The sequence below is a fragment of the Chinchilla lanigera genome, unplaced genomic scaffold (genome assembly GCF_000276665.1).
Source record: "Chinchilla lanigera isolate Chin_1 unplaced genomic scaffold, ChiLan1.0 scaffold00007, whole genome shotgun sequence".
In the NCBI taxonomy this organism is placed as follows: domain Eukaryota; kingdom Metazoa; phylum Chordata; class Mammalia; order Rodentia; family Chinchillidae; genus Chinchilla; species Chinchilla lanigera.
Window position 1 is genome coordinate 14,044,795 of NW_004955408.1, and position 6,406 is coordinate 14,051,200.

Below are 6,406 nucleotides of genomic sequence, written 5' to 3' on the forward strand. Positions count from 1 at the left end.
AAAAAAAAAAAAAAAAAATCAACTGGATGTCTCAAGATATTAAAAAGTTGTCATTACTACTTTAGGTGTGATTCTGATAGTATGATTTTTTAACTGTATCTTTTTAGAGATCTATGCTGCAATATTTATGGCAATGCCTGGGATTTGCTTCCAAATAATCCAGTGCAGGGGCTGGGGATTTAGCTCACCGGCAAAGTGCCTGCCTGGCAAGCACAAGGTCGTGAGTTCAGTTCCCGGTACCGGAGAAAAACCAAAAAAACAAAAAACAGAAAACAAAAAACAAACAACAACAACAACAACAAAAAATAATCCAGTGCAAGCAGAAGCAAAGTAAATTTGGCTGAAAGGTAAAAACTAATAATGCTAAAACAGGGCAATGCATATTCACTTCCCGTAAGAAAAAGTCCAATAAAAAGGTACCACAAGGGGCTGGGGGTTTAGCTCAGCAGCACAGCACCTGCCTGGCAAGCACAAGGTCATGAATTTGAGTCCCAGTCCTGGAAAAAAAATCCAAATAAAGAAGGTACCACAGGTCAGGCAGGGTAGCACACACAGGTAATCCCAGCACTCTGGGCAGGTAAGGGCAAAAGACTGTGAATAAATTTTAGCTTAGAGAACTCAGAATGACCCTGTTTCAAAATTTAAAGATCTGGGGATCCAAAAAAAAAAGAGGTACCACATGGTTGATTTATTATTCTAAAATAACTTGAATGGTTTTTATACGTCAAAAACTATAAAAGCAGGGGCTGGAGATTTAGCTCAGTGGCACAGCACCTGCCTGGCAAGTGCAAGGTCATGAGTTCAATTCCCAGCACCGGAAAAAAAAAAAACTATAAAGGCAAGCCTGGCATGGTAGCACATGCCTGTAATCCCAGCACCGAGACTAAGGCAGGAGGAACTTGATTTTTTTTCTGGCTGGGGGCGGGGTTTGCTGGCCATGGAACCCAGGGCCTTGTGCATGGAAGGCCAAGAGCTCTACTCCGGAGTCATATCCCCAGTCCGGGAGGATCTTGATTTCAAAGCTACCCTGGGCTACACAGGGAGACCCTGTTTCAAAAAGTAAAACCTAGCAGAGCCGGGCGTGGTGGTGCACACCTGTAATGCCAGCACTAGGGAGGCTGAGGCAGGAGGATCAATACGAGCTCGAGACCAGCCTGGGCACAAAGTGAGCTCAAGGCCAGCCTGAACTGCGTAGTGAGACCCTGCCTCAAAAAGACAAAAAAAAAGAAAAAAAAAAAAAAATTAAAACTAAACAATGTCTAAAAACATTAAGACTTAAGGAAGAAAGGCAAATAGGAAAATCCAAACAGAATTTTTAGGGCTCATCAACAGACCACGCTACTAATTAGACCCTGCTACAGAGTTCAGCAGTAAGCCGGTACTTTAAACTAAGAAGGCTGAGGGTGTGGCTCAGGGTTAGAGCGCTTGCCCAACGTGTGCACGGCCCGGGCTTCTGCAGAACAGCAGCGATCGCCAAAACCAAAGAGAACAGGGTGCCTAGCATCAACTCAGAATGCATGGTTTGGGCCTGGGATAGCTCAGCGGCACAGGCGCCTGCTTGGCAAGCGCAAGATCCTGAGTGTGATTCCCGGTACCACAAAAAAAAGGCAGAATGCATGGTTCACCTAAAGGCTTTCAGTTTCTTTTTTTCTTTTTAAGGTTTTCAGTTTCAGACAGACATTTTGCTACACAAAATCTGTTTTCAACCTCATACTCAAAATAACCCTCCCCTTAAGGGGAACCACGTCATTTATTGCCAAAGAAAAGACACCTAGAGGAAAGAAGAAAGGAGCAGTCAAAATAAGGTGGCACAACCCCCTTGGTCACTCTGCTCACTTTACATAGGACAGGCACATACTGTTGAGCCACGGGATGGTGCCTTATGAGCGTATCACTGTTAAGGAGGCGTGATGACACACACCTCCATGAGGCAGGAGGATCCTAAGTTCAAAGCCGGCTGGGCAACGCCACAAGGTTCCTGATCTCAAAAACAAAAAGAAAAAGGACTGGGGATGCAGAGTGTGACTGAACACACCTGTGATTCCAGCACTGGAGAGGCTAGGAGGCAGAGGCAGGAGGATCAGGGCAAGTTCAATAAGTGCACAGTACTTGCCTCACATGTGTAAGGCCTTGAGTTCGATCTCCAGTACCAGAAAAACAGGAAGAATTGTGTTACTGTGGAGAACATCATGGTGTATACTTGCACAAACTAAGACAACTACCCCCAAGGGATTTTATCTTATGGGACCACCATCAAAAACACAGCTCAACACCTGTAATCCCAGCACCGAGGAGGCTGAGGCAGGCCAGCCTGCGCTACAAATCAATAACACCAACTGTCCTTCCTAAAAAGGCACTATAGTCTACGGCCATACCACCCTGAACACGCCCGATCTCCTCTGATCTCAGAAGCTAAAAAGTCACTACACTGAATGTAACTGTGTACAGAGGCAAGCTGCTCATAACACGTACCAGTAGTCCTATCACTCTAGTAGGCAGAGGCAGGAGGATTACAAGTTTGAACCTATCCTGAGCAACTTAGCAACACCTACCTCAAAACTTAAAAAAAAAAAAGTGCTGGAAATGTAGCTCACTCAGTACAACAGCCCTAGATTCAACCCCAGTAACTAAAAAAACAAGTAAACAAACAAAAACTGAGGCACAGGGTCTGTTGGCTTGTTTGTGCTCAGCTGTGCTGGCCCCAGCCAAATGAATAGCCTCAGGACTGAAGAGGAGCCGTAGGTGCAGCTCGGTGGTGGAGGGCGTGCTCTCCAGGCGTGACACCTGGGATTCCATCCCTAACACCAACATACTCTCTTGTTTCTTTCATTCTGAGAAAGGGTCTCACTAAATCACTAAGTGGCCCAGACTAGGCTTGAACGTGTCATCCCGCCTCAGCTTCCCAGTGTTTGAGATCACAAACATGCACACCTGGCTTCGTGAGTTGGACTCCCAGTACCAAAACAAAAAACTTTAAAATTAATGCTGGGCATGGTGGCCCATGCCTGTAATCCCAGCACTTGCAAGGCTGAGGCAGGAGGACTGGTACAAGTTTGAGACCAGCCAGGGCTACAAAGTGAGCTCAAGGCCAGCCTGAATTACATAAAGACCAAAAAAAAAGGGCATGGTAGCACAGGCCTCTAATCCCAGCAATAGGAAGGCTAAGGAAGATCATCAGTTTGAACTCACCCTGAACTACACAGTGAGACCCTGTCTCAAAAAACAAAAAAAGGGGTTGGGGCTGAAGATATAGCTCAGTGTGAAGACTGGGTTCACTCCCCAGTACAGCGAGGGAATAATAATAAAATAATAAAAGCAGTGACGAGGCCTTCTTAAAAGTGAAGAAAGGCTGACACTGACAGTCTCCCAAATGTTAATTCTTTCCCAGTTATCCCACCGGATGGGCAGCAATCAAAACCCAGATGGCCACTAAAATCCAGGTAAGCACTAAATTCCAGAAATACAAAAGTTGTCACTTTTTGCTACAAAGAAAACTTGTTAGTCCAACTAACATTTTAATATTAAAGTAGAAAAAGCATAGGTTTTAGAAACAGACCAACTTATGTTTAAATCCTTACTTTGCCACTGACAAACTGGCCAAATTATATGAACCTCTATTACTTCCTATATACAAGAAAACACCACCAGTATTTACAAACACTACAACGAGAGGCGACGCCAGGCTCAAAACAGACACTCAAGAGAAAAATCTTGTTACATGGATCTAGTGATAGTAACTCAATAGCCAATTTCAATTGGATACAAATTACTTTTAAAGTTGAAGAGTAAAAAAGTATCTCCTGGGTAGTGCCAGTCACAGGGTGGTGTAGCTCACGGGCACCAGTCTTGCCTAGGGAGCCTGAGGCCCTGCTGCCAAAGCCCCCTTCCAAAAACAGCAAAGAGCAGATTGCAAAATCTACCAGCAAGTCCCTTTCCCACAATGTACTGACTCATGAAAAGGGGACTCTCAACTAGTTAATCATCCGTCCAACAGTAATTCCTTCACGGCTAAATTTTAAAGCCACTGAGCTTGACTTCCTCACCCTTCTCGTGCCTGGTTATCTACCATAGAAGTTTCTGGAGGCCAAGGACTGTCTCATACAGGCTTCTCTCACAGCACCCAGGAGGGGCCACGGCACTCAGCACACCACTGTGTTCAACAAGTTATTTCTGGAATTAAAAGTTGCCATGGGGGTGAAGTTGTAGTTTAGTCATAGTGCTTGCCTAGCATGCACATGGGGCCCTGGGTTCCATCCCTGCGCTGAAAAAAAAGTTGGTATGATTCTCTTAATAATTAAAAAGAAGAACTTTAATAACCAGATCTTTTCACTTCTTTTTTTTTTTTTTTTGGAGACAGGGTCTCGCTACATAGTTCAGGTTAGCCTTGGACTCACTGTGTAGCCCAGGCCGGCCTCAAACTTGCAGCAATCCTGCCTCAGCCTCTTGAGTGCTGGGATTACAGGTGAAGCCACCATGCCTCCCAGGCCTCTTTTCACTTCAAAATACTGGTGAAATGGAAAACATTCATATTAAAAATCCTCCTTAGCTGGGCAGGGTGGTATATACCTACTGAGAGGCTGAGGCAGGATGATCACAAGTTTGAGCCCAGGATGAACAATTCAGCAACTCAGCCACTCTTGAAATTTAGAAAGGGCTATGGGTGTCGATCAGTGCAAAGGCCCTGCATTCAATCCCTAGTACCACAAACATTCACACATGCACACAAACGTACCACAGCTCCTCCCAGCTCAAGGAATATAGCGGCATAGGAGGCCTACAGTCCCAACCACTATAGTCCCAGCTATTCTGGGAGGAAGAGGCAGGAAAACCACTCCCATTCGCACCCAGTGATCAACTTGAACCCAAGTCATCAGGCAGGGAAACTTACCAAGACTCTTAAAAAAAAAAATTCCTCTAACAAAAGAAATTGCTGTTTAGGGCTGTGCTACAGGGCCCTAGGAAAGCACTTGCCTGCCTAGCATGAGGGAGGCCCTGGTTCCCTGGCCCACCACTGCCAAAACAAGAGAAACAAATGCCTGTTTCTAAAAAAGCAAAACAGACCAAAATGCAAAACTGTAAAACTCACTACCAACATTTTCAAAAAACAAAACACTGACAGATTCGTGAGTTCAAGGCCAGCTTGGACTCAACCAAAAAACTGCTGGGCGTGGTGATGCAAGCGTGCGATCACAGCACCTGGAAGGCTGAGGCAGAAAGAGCGCCCTGTGTACAAAGCCAGCCTGGACAATACAGCGAGTTCAAGGCCAGTCTGACAGCGGGACTCTGTCTCAAGAAAACCAAACAAACAGAACAAAACTGCCAGAAGGAGCACCTCCAAACAGGAAAGCACTATCCATTCCACTCCGTTCTCGAAACAACTTACCTTTTTGCACTTTCTTTTGCAGATTTGAAATTCAGATTCTCACACAATCACTGGCCTCCTCTTCTGTTTGATTCAACAGCGTACACACTAGAGTGTCTCTCTTGCTGTTAAATAAATACATCAGTAGAAAGCACACTTGTCTTACTCTGCTTTCTAACTGTGAAAGCGAAAGTGCAAAAACCCTAACCCAAAATTAAAAAAAAAAAAAAAACTTAAGATTAAAAACATAGAGCAATTGTACAGGTACCCTGTTTTTCCCCCCAACGCCATACTTCAGTATGACTTAAATGGCTTTTTCCCAAGTGAAAAAGAAGGATTCTTGTGTCTTGATGGGAGAGCAAGGAATTAAAGGTAAAGCACAAGCCATTTCCAAACAGGCGAGACACCATCAGTGTGTGCTGTTGCAGGAAACAGAATGGGAAGCCGTGAGTGGGAGTCTCTGCACTTCACATCTGCAAAAGAAGAGAATAAAAAGGTTAACTGCGGCCTGGAAACCTTGCTTCACCTGTTTAAACGCACTGCCCTTACCCACTTTCAATCAAAAGATGAAAACCTACTGTTCAAGCCGGGTGTGGTGGCGCACGCCTGTAATCCCAGCACTCGGGAGGCTGAGGCAGGAGGATCGTTGCAAGTTCGAGGCCAGCCTGGGCTACAAAGTGAGCTCAAGTTCAGCCTGAACTGCATAGCGAGACCCTGTCTCAAAAAGACAAAAAAAAAAACCTACTGTTCAGAGGTTCCCAAGAGAACTCTGATCTCCTCGTCCTTCAAACACACCGTGGGTTGAAACTCTCTCTGCAGCATCGGAAGTCACTCGGACGCTCTGAGAGGCCACACCACTTGGCCTCGGAGGCTACCACACCTGGATACCCCACTGAAGAAGAAACTATCTAAAAACTGATAGCTTGTTCTTAAAGCTGTCATTAAAACGAGCAAAAGGCGCTCCGCCGCGGAACAGCCGCCTGCGGGGAAGCGCGCGCAGCGGAGCCGGCCCGGTGCGCTCGGGGAAGGCCCGCGGGGGCGCGG

General features: G+C 45.7%; 1 protein-coding gene across 9 annotated transcripts in view; it reads right to left on the reverse strand.

Moving 5' to 3' along the window:
- The window catches only part of Pwwp2a (PWWP domain containing 2A), a 43,168-nt gene extending 36,813 nt beyond the window's left edge, over positions 1-6,355 (reverse strand). For 4 of the 9 annotated variants that reach the window (XR_001232339.1, XR_001232338.1, XR_001232337.1 and 1 more), the window contains exon 1: positions 5,384-5,979. The gene's annotated coding sequence lies outside the window, so the exon portion shown is untranslated. Of the gene's footprint in view, positions 1-5,383; positions 5,986-6,107 lie in introns of those variants that run through there. The other 5 variants (XM_013508906.1, XM_013508913.1, XM_013508900.1 and 2 more) reach the window with 5 other exon arrangements.
- Positions 6,356-6,406: the final 51 nt, after the last annotated feature.